We start from the raw sequence: 13,605 nt of genomic DNA, 5'->3' as shown, positions 1-13,605 counted from the left end.
GCATCAAGCATGATGCGAGCCCATTCTTAGATATATGACTCTGTGTGAGACTCAGTAGCCAGCTTAGCAAGGCCAGGGACAATGTGGCCTCATCCTCTTATCCTCATTCTGGCCCCTCTGGGTGGTATTATTAGTTTTTATTTTTCAGTTTCTGCAGATACACATTGAACCTTTTTGCTTAATCAGCATTAATCCCATCTGTCAGCAACTAGACATTTGAAAATTATTTATGCGGAGCCTGATCTCTTATAATTTGTTTTCATCTTCAATTTCATCAACTGGCTAAATTTCATTCTTTTTAACATGGAAGAGCTGAAGCTAAACATATAAATGCTATTAGGCAATGCTGCCACCATCTTCTCTAGAAAATAAGCAGTAGCAGAATTTTGTTTTATTGTTGACATAAAACTAACAAACGTTAGTAAACTAACAAATGTTCTTTATTAATTACATTACTTCAACCGTCCTCAGAATTTAACAAAAGGAAAAAACAAAATGGATCCACTACTGGGATCTAGAAAACAGCAGAATGGATGAATGTTTAAAAAATCTGTTAGCCTGAAGGACAGAAAAACTTTAGCAAATCCCTCTACACCTTTCAAACTCAATGTCCTTCAACAACAACAATAATTCTTTCTTACAAACATTTTCACACCTAGTTGTGGAATTATTATATACTGCAAAGAAGTTGATCTGCTCAATTTTTTTAAAGTACTGATAGACATCACTTTAGAATCCTTCTATTCACACAAAACATTTTCTTTCTAATTAGATTTTTCCATAAGTAATGTGGTTATCAAATATTAAAGCATCACTGAATCAAAAATACTTCATGCTTGTTAGAAGAATGAAAGGATATATTAGAAGAACTGCTAAGTAGCCTTACTAATAGGAACCATCTGTTACAATAATGTGTATACTCAGTGTTACTGCCCACTGTGTGCTCTTTCTTATTTGTTCTGTATTGTTCTTCATTATACAGCTTGGAAGCAATTTACTGACAAGGACTTACTGATTTTTTCATCTTGATGCATTTGGAAGAGCAAAGACAACATTTTGCCAATTTTGGGCCTTCATTTTTGTTTTCACATATAAAGAATTATGTTAAAAGAACATGTTGAGGCTATTAAATCAAGCCGTTGAAACCTGCGAAATAAAACAAAATGGAAAGCTGTGTCCCCACAAAAGATCTTGTGTCTTGTAGCAACAGCAACAGGGGGGCTAATAACATTGGACAACACAAGATAGCATTCCTAACTGTGTTCTGAGAAATGTTGATCAGCTTTTCCAGCAGGTTCTAAACTTTGAGGGAATGTTTAGGCTATTTATTTTGGGGTACCAAACTGAGTATTTCAATCAAAATATCTGAAAAAATTGCAAAATTAAAACATTGAAGAGAGTGTCTTGTAGCAGGTCAAGTAATCTCAATATTAAGCTCTTTTTCAGTAAATGGTTGTTAAAAGCCTAGTGCACTTTGAAAGTTAAGTGAAATGACGGATAATGGCACTTTACAATTACCCAGTAATCTCATTACAGTCATTAGTGAAGTGTACTTCACCTAATGCCTGGAAATGAGAAAATTGTTTCCTCACCTTAATGCTAGGGCACTGTGGCACAAAAGATTGCAAATAGATTTCCTGACAGAGGGGGAAACAGCCCAGGTAACCTCACTCAGTAGTTGAATCACAAGAGACAGTTCCCTTAATAAAAGCACAAGGCTAGAAAATCACATAAAAGATCTAGAAAGTCAATCTGAGAAACAGAAAAATAAATCTGGAGGGATGAAAGCCAGTAAGAGTTTTGCAGCTGGTGTAAGACATGCTAAGTGAAGCTTGAAAATGAAATTGAAAGAATGGAGGCTTGTGGGATCTCAGGATCTGAGTCCTGAGATGCCGGGCCACCGAGACCACCCTTGGGGGGCCCGGGAGTCCTGGAATGTTGCCAGAAGTGTCTGGTGGCAGGACTTTGACCCTACACGGGAGACGACACCTGTATGAAGATAAGAGGACTTCACTGGGGTGAATGGCGAAAAGATTAGCTAATTAGAGGGTGAGACACAGGGTTTAGGATTTATGTACAGGGGGGTTTAGAGAAGTAAGATGGAGGAATTGGGGTGTGTCCTGTCCTTCTTCTTCTTCTTCTTCCCCTCCATCTTCTTTGGCCATGGTGGCACTTTTGGATTGGTTATTACTGAAAGTGCACCCAGCAATAAGAATAAATGGTATTGGGGAAAAATGATAAATATTGTACACATAACAAAGGGTATAAAGATACGTGGCTGTCCGGAGGACGGCACAGTGTGCTCATGGCTGACTGCTGAGCAGATCTCTGTTCGGCTGAAAGAACATCTTTTAGATAAACAATTAATAAACATAAAAACCGAAAGAAGAACTGAAGCCTCTTCTCGTCCTTCGATACGCGGGCTGTCCCAAGGCCACTCCGGGCCTTTCTAGGCCCCTCAAACAGCCGAGAAAACCGGACAGAGGCTTGTGGAAAAACTAAGTTTATAGGATTGCTGACAATTCCTACAGGTAAGAAGGAAGAAGTGCCATAGGGAGTGAGAGAAATGCCAGTTGTTGATGAAGAAAATTGCTCTTGCTACAAGGAGTACTGTCAGAAGGACTCCCGCCAGAGACTTAGGGAGCAGAAATGGAGTATGTCCAACAAGTGAAGTAATGTCAGTTGCATAAGGATTCTGCTGTTGTGCAGGGATAGATCATCACCAATGCATGTACAGAAAGCTCCAGGTAGTCCTGTTTAGGGAACGCTTTCCATGAGACTGTCAATTTCCCTTCTGCAGAGCTGTTCAGTGACAAGTCATTGATGCGTCTGAACAATACTGCTGTAGCTCAGAAAAGAGAGGCTTTTTATTGACGAGGAGTTCTGGCAGTAATATCACAAACCACCATCTGTAAGTTAGACATCACCTAAAACATTTCAGCAGAGCATTTCCCCTTCAATAGACAAATGGCAAAATTACATATATGCCCATAATTAGCAGCAGCTTCTCTGCAATCAACAGAAATTCAAGGGTGAAAGAAAAGTGTGTGAGAAGATTTAAGCTTAGTTTAGGGTTCTCCATGGATGGTCTGCATCCTTTTTGACGAGTGGAAATTTTAACATCCTAGGTCAAGGTCTTTCATATTACTGCAGTAGAATATTAGCAATGATTTTTAAATCAGAAGACTCTAAGCATAGACAAGACATAAGAACAAACCTGACCTTTACGGTCCAAATTATGTAGCTTCACAAGAATCACTACAAAGAACTTTTCTTCATACTTGGAAAAACACAATCTACAGAAAATAATATGTGATTAAAACATAATTTAGGAATATTTTTCATCCAAAGAAAATTTTTATTCCTTTTGCAATAATCAAACAATTTGTTACTGTGAGACCACTTTTGGCCACGTTCAAAAAGCAAAAATTCAGTTAATGATGCACAAATGAAACCCTGGGTGGGAAAACTTAATAAAAATGCTGCAGACTGAGTTTGATCGATGAACAGGAGGACCAAGAGAGTTTTCATTTCAGAGTATTTGAGTACACCTCTGTGGTGGTTACAGGAGAAATTTAGCACTATTTGTGTTTAAATCAAACTGTGTATTCTGCTGCCCTCCATTTCTGATAAACCCTTAATGATGGGTGGTTCTCAGTAGCTGCCCAGTGCATACCTGATATCTCAGGCTACCGGCTGGGTGCTAAATGACACAAGAAAAAGTAAACCCTGCCAGGCAGGATAAGGTTTCTTTGTTTTTTTCTTCATACCAATGATTCAGCCCTGGTAATTCCCTCCAGGGCTGCACCAGCACAGTCCCACCAGTCCTGAGGGGGTCATCTCTGCTAATGGGCCACAATGAACTGGAAGGCATAAGCCCAGTGGGCAGCTAAAATGATCATCAAGGACTTAAAAAATATCTTGTTACTCACAGGATTGTGAGTAATATTCCATTGTATCATTCTCTGCCCCTGGGAAAGGCACTGAGCATTCCCACCCAAACGTGAGCAGATAAAACTGAGTACTTGAACATCACCATGTTACTATACAGTTTAAACCCAGAAGAGCAAAGAAAATTGAGTCTCTGTGTATAGAACAGAAAGAACTTTGAAGGTTCAAAATATACCTAAAAAACGTGATTAAAACAAAAAGGTTTGACGTTGTTATTAGTAGAAGAGGCAAAGATAAGGAAAGACAAAAGAAAAGGAAGGAAGGAAGGAAGTGGCGAGGGGAAGTGGCGGAAGGAAGTGGCGGAAGTGGCGGAAGTGGCGGAAGTGGCGGAAGTGGCGGAAGTGGCGGAAGGAAGGAAGGAAGGAAGGAAGGAAGGAAGGAAGGAAGGAAGGAAGGAAGGAAGGAAGGAAGAGAGAGAAAGAAGTGGGGGTGGAGGGACAGAGAGAGAGTGACAGGGGTTAGGTGGAAGCGTGTCACCCATCTGAGGGTCCCAAAGACGTCCCATTGCTCCCCTCTGTCTGATCTTCTCGGTGTGAGGGTCCCCCGTTGCCGCCGCCACGCACCCCAGAGTTCAGAGTTCCGTGGGTTCATCCCCGCTGTGGGCAGGTGGCAGCGCCCCGGTGCCCCCGGGCAGGGGCAGCTTTGACACCGCCCCTTGCAGCACCGAGGGTCTGGCATCGCCTGCAGCGCTCTGGCGCCGGCTCTGGGACCCCTCTGTGGGGGCCTTTGGTGGCCGTGACGCCCCCTGTGCCGGGGACAAGCTTTTCCCGGGGTGAAGGGGCCCCTCAGGCATCTCCCGCGCCCAGCCGAGGGTGGGCGGGCACTGCCTCTCACAGAGGGATCCAACAGGCACCCAGATCCTCTCCTCCCCCGCCCTTTGGAGCCAGGGTCTGTGGGGGCTTGGCAGCTGACAGCCCTGGGGCTGTGGTCTCCTTCCTGAAGGTATTGGGCTTGCGCCTTGTCAGTGTTCCCATCCTGAGTGGCTACTTTATCTTATCTTCATCAGGGAATGGTGTAGGGCCTCAGTCAGGAGGCCTATTCAGGGTCCTCTGGTCTTCTCTGCAGCTTTTGTAATACAGTTTTAAAAGTCCTTCATGAAAATGTTTAAGTCATAAACTATAATATTTCAGTCTCTGACAAACCACCACTGCATGGATCCAGAGGAGGACCAGACCTACCACAAGACCTCTGTTTTCTACAGCAACCATCAACTCAACAGGACTGTAGCCTGAATGTCCTTGATAGGACTGTCACCACCACCCTGGCCAACAGGATATCAGGTTGTACTCTGCCTTCAATGTGTTTAAACCAGTTCTTCTGTTTATCGTCTCCATATATTGTTATCTTTCTATTAAATTGTACCTCTGACCTGAAATGCCTCTAAAAGTATTTTTGTGAGGTTCATTTCTCCTGCCAGTTTATATTCAGACCAGTACAGCCTCTTCATGGCTTGCTTCAGAAAATCCTCACACTCACTCTGTTTCACCAGAAGGGTGCTCCTTGAAACGTGCCTCCCCACTGCAGTTTACAGACCTGCTTACCTATTTTTATACCTCCATCATGTATTTTCTGAGCAGTTACCTTCCATCCATATCCCCATGGCTGTGGCTGTTTCTGTTCATTCAGTGGGTGAGCTACCTAGGGGGCTACTGGGTCCTGTTTGGACTTTGTTTCTTTGAAGAAAGAAAGGTTTGTGTCTCTAACCTTCAAATGAGTGCAAATCTTAGTGGAGCTTGTTATTCCTGTGGTTTATTTGTTCAAAACCTCTAAAAGCCCACGTTATGTTTTGAAACCAGACTAATCAATTGTATGAAGAAAGGTAGAGATCCATCACTGGAAACACCTTGGAGAGAAGAGATTCATGTCAGCCAGCTGAGTCCCTAGAGGAGAAGAGTGCCACCTCAAAGAAAGCACTTCTGCCAAATGTCTCTGTGTGTCCTCTCTGCAAACCTGCTCCAGGAAGCTCCAGGCTGCAGCTGCCCACAGAAAGCCACTGGCACATCTTTGATAATGAAGGTTCTCCAGAAACATTTTGGAGCTAGCATGGTAAGGGATGGGATCAGTCTGCTGTTGTGCTGTAAGAGCAGCCCTGCCAGCACAGATTCACATGGTCTGTGCAAGTAAAGGGGACCATCCCTCAGTTTGTACCTACATATGTCTGTGTTTATGTCCCTAGCCTGTCCCTCATCTCTCTCCTGTCTCTGATAAAGCTGCATATCTGCCTTGATCTTGTCATCACTTAGGAATGTTTAAAATGTCACCCTGCCTTGCTGCTGAGTAGCAATACATAAAGAGAGAAGAATTTGATTAAAGGATGGAAGAAGGCAAATTTGTGCAACATTTCTTCTTATCTGCATTCAGTGAAAATAAAAGCAATAAGATTGGTATGCAAATACCTATGTTATGTCTGACATAATGTGCACAGATAGACAGTAGAAATTAAAATCACTGGGGAAATTGATAGCTGATGCAAGCCAAAGACTATTACATAAAACATAAAGAGTCATAAATATTACTTTATAAAGAAAAAAATAGGATGTTATGGTGGTTCAGCAGGTATGGTACCATGCTTCCTTTAGGAAATTTTCAGAGATTCATATTATTTCTACTAGAATATTTAAAAGCACCTTTACACATGGTGGATGATTTTGCAAACTGAGCAAATGAAATCTTCTAATGCTGTTTGCTAAATAAGCTATTTTAGAGCCTATTTGGTAATGAAGCCAAGTTTCTGACTGTTTTACATAATGGACACAAGCTGTTGACTATTCTCTAAATGAGACAGTGAAATTGCCTATTGTTCTGGAGAAGTAATTTTTCAAAATCCTTCTAACTTATGTATTTTCTGGCTGAATCTATCAAATTTACTCATAGAACAGCTTTCAGAAAGCTGCAGACAGTAAACATATTTACCCACAGCTTCTGTGTAATGATCCATACAAAATTTAAGCAATTGTTCATATCTCATATCTTACACACACACTAGGAGAGACTACATTTTCTGTGCCTTATCTTGCTGAAATTTTTGTATAAAATAAACACCCTTTAAGTATGGGACCCAGAGCTTCCAAGAAAACCTTTTTTCTTTTTTTCACAGTTTCCACTGTTTATAAAAACCTCAAAATTTTAGATTCATGATATTTGAGTTTAAAGAATGCATGAAATTACTAATTTGTCTTTTCACAAGAAAATCTTTAAAAGACTTCATCATTGTGAACATCAGTCTGGGCTTTAGTCTCAAAGATATTTTTTTTCAAATCAATACCGAATCTTAGTTTAAGGTGATGATTCAAACATAACAGAAACACCCATACATACCAGCATGTAAGGCATGCTTGGTTTGTGAACAAAAGTTCAAATCAAAGTTTCCTGGCACTCCCCACAGAAAAGTAGGTAGTGCCTGAACTGTTGCTCTGGAGGGATATGTGAGTTTTAGGCAGCAGAGTCTGGCAAGGTGAGGAGGGTGAGAGACCCTTTCTGTAACTCACCACTGGAAATGCACAGAGCTTTGCCTGGGTATAAGTCAGGGACCCATGGATCAAGATTGGCCAGCAGACCCTGTGGACACAGGAGCTCATGCTGGGCATAGGGCTGCAGCCCCCACTCCCCATGCCCCTTCCCAGCATGTGATGGGGGATCTAGAGTAAATCTGGAGTAAAGCCAAGCCCAAGAAGGAGGAAGGGATGGTCTAAATATGGTTTTAAATGTTGGCTTTACTTCTCATTATACAACTCTGATTTGATTGATAAGAAATTGAACTAATTTCCCTGAGTTGAGTCTGTTTTGCACATAACAGTAACAGCTGAGTCATCTTCTTGCCTTTACCTTGATCCATGAGTTTTTGTTCTACATTCCTCCCCCTGCACTGGTAAGGAAAGGAGTAATAGAGTGCTTTTGGCAGGCAGCTGGCTTCCAACCAAACTCCAACCACCACAGGTATGAAGTAGCAATTCCATATTTCTATAGAAAACAGCTTCCTCTCTTTGGACATTCAAGTATTGAGACTACACGTTATGCTCAATCCCTGTGGTAGTGATTCTCTGGTTTATTTATACTGTAATTTTAGGGAAAACTGTTGTGCTGTATTCTGCATTGGTATATTGCTAAGCAAAACTGAATGCTGAGTGGATATAGATAAATCAGAGGAAAACAGAAATAATACATTTGTAGAGCATGTTCTAATAGAAATGATAAATCAATATTAGCTATGTTATTTAATGACAAAATATGCAATATTTATTATAGCTTTATCTGCTGACATGAGTACTGAAAAAAAAGTCCTACGGCCTGATCAAGAAAAGAAGTGTGGCAGCAATTAAGTCATCAAAAAACATATAGCCAGTTTGCATAACATGTGCAGTAATCAGAATTTGAAATAACATCTCACAATATTTGACACTATAGATTTACTAAGTATTTTATGTTATCAACACCTTAGTAACAAGACTTCATGGCTTTACTTGCTCCTGTAATACATTTACAAATATAATGCACTGAATTTTGAAAGTCACACTCCATTAAATGTGAATATGAGCAATTTTTTAAATAAATGAAGTTTATGTTCTTGTATCTTCTTTGCTTATATATCTTGTTGTGTGTACTTACCAGTATTATTACACTTCAGTTTGACATGTCACTTAATCTTCTCCATAAATTATTAAAATTTAGTATCCTACTCACAGCACTCATTAAACATGCACAGATAACTTCATGATGTTTAGTATTTGTGTCCTAGCACTTCAAATTAGAACAGTCCACCCACCTATTAGGACTAAGGCAGAGTTATCAAGATTGCTTTTTATGTTATTCCTTTTTGATTTTAAGACCTTATTTGTATGTGCATAAACATAACCGTCTGACTGTCCTTAGAGAACCAAGACCAAATATCATTCCACAGTTCATGTAAGATTTTTTTACCCTGACCACAGGATTCATTCTCTCTATGTTTTAAGCTGTGATATTGAGTATGTATTCTCACATCACCATCTACCACTAGGTTTGTTTCAGATCCAACAGGCCATAAGAAACTTGTGTATTCATTTAGATAAACAAATCCATTTGCAGATTTGGTCCCAGTAACAGGAACCCCTGAAGCACCAGGGTGCTTCTCTTGCTTCCTCTTTCTGTTCGAACTAAATATTCATATCTAAGCTGTAGCTAAGGAGAGAAATCCCAGCACCACAGAACTGAGAACAGAACAGCATTTCTGATATCACATTTTAAATAGACTGATGGAAGAAAAGGGCTTGCAAGAGTATCACTTGTGGGTTGTATGATTCTAAGAAGGGATAGCAAGGCAGCTAAAGAAATTGTTGTGTTTCTACACTATTATTACATCATTCCTCTTCAATAAATACATGCTGTGTAACCACCATATCCATACAGATGGAAGCATCAAGTTTGTGCAGAAATCAGATCACGCCCCAAATGAATCCAGGCCCAAGTCTAGAAGGACAAGTGACTCAAACCAGTATTGTAGTGATAATTTGTGTTACCGAAAAAACTGCCATGTCACTGAGTCTGACCTAAGCACAAACACCATCTGCATGAATCAGAGTTGACTATCAAAGCCCTGCTCCACTTGAGCAGACTAGTCTAGTACCAACTGGATGTCTTGGTGACATAGATGAAACATGACCTCTATCTCTCTTTTTTTGTCATTTAGCTAAAACACATCTATTGATAAATCATACTTGGGGAAATTTGAGGTTCAGCAGTTAGCCTGATACAAAACTATAGTACTTGAATACAGGTTATTTAATGTATTTACTTAAGAACAGACTGAAAATGCTTGGCTTCCCATTTTCGAAAAAGAAGAGACCAAAGTAAACCATTTTGTGATTGTAAATGTAAAATCTTTATTAAACAATCAGAGGTTGGGTGACAAGTGAAGACCAAATGTTTGCAATAAGAATAGGGGTGTTCATCAAAAGTAAAACAGAATCTAATACAGGAGTCAGACATATGCAAAATCAAACTGGTTGTGGATATACAATGTGGCAATACTGTTCTTCAGTGCTGTCTTTTTCTAGACTAATTCTTACTGAGATATGCTTAGAATTTTACAAAAATCAGTTTCAGAAAATCCAAATGCTTTAACAAAGATCTAGTTGCTAGGCCAATCCCCTGCTTGGAAACAAGGTAATTCTCAGTGAAAGAATCTTAGAAAAAGCACTTTGTGGCAATTGACTCATCTACAACAGAAACAATTGTTACATTTCAGAGGTGAGAAAATTCAAGAGGGAGAACACGCAAAACAACAGGTGTCAAAATATTAGAGAGCACTTGAAGCACTGTCAAGTTGCACACATTGTACAAAAAAATAAAAACCCAAAAAAACCCTTGAAACACTGTAATTAAGAAACCTCCAAGGGTTATGAAGAATATATTTTGCATATTTTTAAATAATACAATACATAATAAGCAAGAGGTTGATTTAAATAAAGAGTGATTATGTTTAATGCAGTAGCTCTAGGGTGGGGAGAAGATGCTCATAACAGTCTCTCAAGTTATTTATCTGGCTAAGACTACACTACTAAAAATGGTTGATTGAATGTGAGACTCAGTAATTTGCCTCATAACGGTCTTTAATATTTAGCGGCAATAAGCTTAGTATTTAGGAAAATCTGAGAAATTGCCATGAAGGCAGATGATGAATATGTGCCTAAAGTCAATCCCAAAGCTGCAAAACACCACCTTCTACTCCTGCAATGACCTGAATTTTACTCAGTGGTACCCTTTACTTCTAGGGACCAAATTTCCACAAAATAGCAGTTTAATTTGTAGATGTCATTTATGGGATTTTCTTTCTCTATTCAGATCAGACTGAATTGCACCATAGGGCCCAGTGCCCAGGGTACCATGATGCAGATCAGGAGTCACTCACAGAGGAAAAATCATTCCACTCCCCCAGACTTAGGCTGATTATGTGCCAGGTTGGTATCTCAATGTTACTCTTTCATATGGAATTTTTTTCAGAATATAATTCTGAAAAGGTGTTTAAAGATATATATATTTTGCATATATAGTTAATATGACCTTGCTTTAACACGTAGAAACTTGCAATACAAAAGACATTTGTATTGCATACATTACATACATTTCCAGCAAAGTTCAGTTTGCTCATTTGTATTTTGTACATTTGATTGCATTTATGACTTGCCTAACACTGCTCTCCTTCTTGGTGCTGTTATTAACCTACTATTACCCTACCACACAAATCCAAGGCAGACTCTACTTGCTATTAGGAGATCACCCAAGAGGAGACACATACCACAAATTGCAGATTGAACAGAACAGGTTGGACATTAAGTGAAACAATTTCCAGCACTGAAACAGTATGTCCAGGAGAGGAGCTGGGTGGTTTCCAAAATTTAGGCACACAGTGAAGACTGACCCATGCTAGAACCAGAAAGAATTTCCTCTGTATAGGTTGGGTGTGAGGTCCTGTCTTAAAAGATATGCTGTGATTACAGACAGGATGAAACACTCTATGGTGTTTTGCTAGCAAGCTACAATTCCTGTCTGGGGAATTTCAGGCAGGAAAATATACTCGTGAATATGCAGGTGCTCAGGAAATCTTAGACCTCTCACACCATGCTGTAAAATTCATCAACGCATACATGCATGGAGCAGGACAGAGCCGCACTGGAAGCAGCTGACTTGGTGCCATTTACCCATTTACTTCACAGAATGTGGCCATTTGGTCCTGTTGCCCTGCTCCCTAGTACTGCAGGTAGTGATACCTGAAGATAAAGAAAGGAAAAAGCACTGTCTAGATATTTCAAAAGTGAGGATTTGTCACAAAATTGACCACATAACAGAGTAGGTGTTTCAGGTTGCATTCCAACAAAACCAAGCCAAGCCAAACCAAACCAAGCCAAACCAAACCAAACCAAGCCAAGCCAAACCAAACCAAAACAAACCAAACTAAAACCAAACCAAGCCAAGCCAAACCAAACCAAAACAAGCCAAATCAAAACAAAAAGAAAAACAAAACAACTAAGAATGGCACCAGGTGTTCTCTGTACGTTTTTTTCACCTTGATGTGTTTACTGCATTTTTGGTTGGGACATAAGTAATATGTGTTCCAGAGAAGCTAATAAAATGCATTTCAAGATAGGTTCACTTTATAGAAAAATTTTAAAAACAAGGTTAATGAACTGAGACAATACATGTTATCTGTGAAGTATCTGTTTTAAACACACATTTATACAATAGGAAATATATACACTTGGCAGCGCACTTCCTTTACAAAATGCACTTATATTTTGTATTAGTAAAATTATTTACATCGATATTTACAGGAGGAGCTCCTAAAACTAGATACAAATAACCAGTGATCCCTGTAATTGATTATCAAAAGAAGTCTGATTACTATGAATGTTACAGCTTATTAAAGTAAGGAAATGGTAACAAAAGCTTTCATTTTCATTATTAAAAAAGCTACCTTTTCTCAGAAAACAATACATGTCCTTTCAAAAAGTAGAAAAAAGCCTTCTATTGGGTCACTTGGTATTTTTCTCTGCCTTTTCTTCCTTTACCTTTCATGACAAAATTGCTGTATTTCCCATTTTCTCAAATAAGCTGTAACTTTATTTTCAAATTCAATACTGATAAACTTAAAATGGAAATATATATTTGAAATTAAATGGCTGTCAGGATACTATACAACACAGAAGGAGAAGCAGGCACAAGAAAAAGCAGGCAGAGGAAATAAAAACACCATCAGCATCTATTATAATTTCTATGTGGCAGTCTGTAGTCATAGATTTCAGGTTAAAATATGAACAATTTCCTCTGAATGAATACTGAGACACGCTTAATTGACTTAGTTCAGATAACTTGCCATTGTCTCTCACAGTCAACAAGAGTCTAATTTAATCCACAATTTAATTACACCCATAGTCTCAAACATTTTAAACTGCGCCTTTGTTAAAAGCTGAGACCACAATAAATCTGTGAGATGATGTCTCTGTCATTTCTGCTGTCTGATGCAAAAAGACAATTGCAGCAGCAGCAGAAGTAACAAGAACATTAACTAGGATAGTAATCAACAATCCAGTAATGTATTTTGTCAGGTAAGAACCTATATAACAACATTTTTTTGATAGTTTTCATGGCTGTACTGTAAAGAACAAACTTTGCTATAAGATATGCTGTAACTCACATCAAAGCGTGACAGCCAACTTTTCCTTTTAAAGCAATGCAAAAATTTGTTCTGTTCAAGCTCGTGACAAATGTGATACAAAAAACCACAGAAAAGTGTCTAGAGTGTCAATATTTTTGTATAACTTTTAGTTCCACATGTGAGCAGAAATCCCTCCTGAACCACGTAACATGGTCATAATCGCTTGGCAAAATTTGAAAACTAACGCTCTTGGTAGGTGACCAAATTACCTCTGTCTTTTTTTGCTACAAGAAGTAGTTTTCCTTCACAGATTCATTCAGCTTTTTCTTCTCTTTCCTTTCTTTACTTGTATTTTTGCAGATTAAAACACTGCTGGGTGGGGTCTTTCAAAAATTTTTGTTTGTTTCTCTTGTGCATAACTAATTCAGTTCAAGGCAGGACATTTTGTAGCCTGCTTTACTTATTCAGTGGCTGGGGTTCAGATTCCCATATTTCAATAATATCTCAGTTACCATGCTCTGTTA

This window comes from Zonotrichia albicollis, chromosome Z (assembly GCF_047830755.1).
Source record: "Zonotrichia albicollis isolate bZonAlb1 chromosome Z, bZonAlb1.hap1, whole genome shotgun sequence".
In the NCBI taxonomy this organism is placed as follows: domain Eukaryota; kingdom Metazoa; phylum Chordata; class Aves; order Passeriformes; family Passerellidae; genus Zonotrichia; species Zonotrichia albicollis.
Note: the sequence above shows the minus strand (reverse complement) of the source record.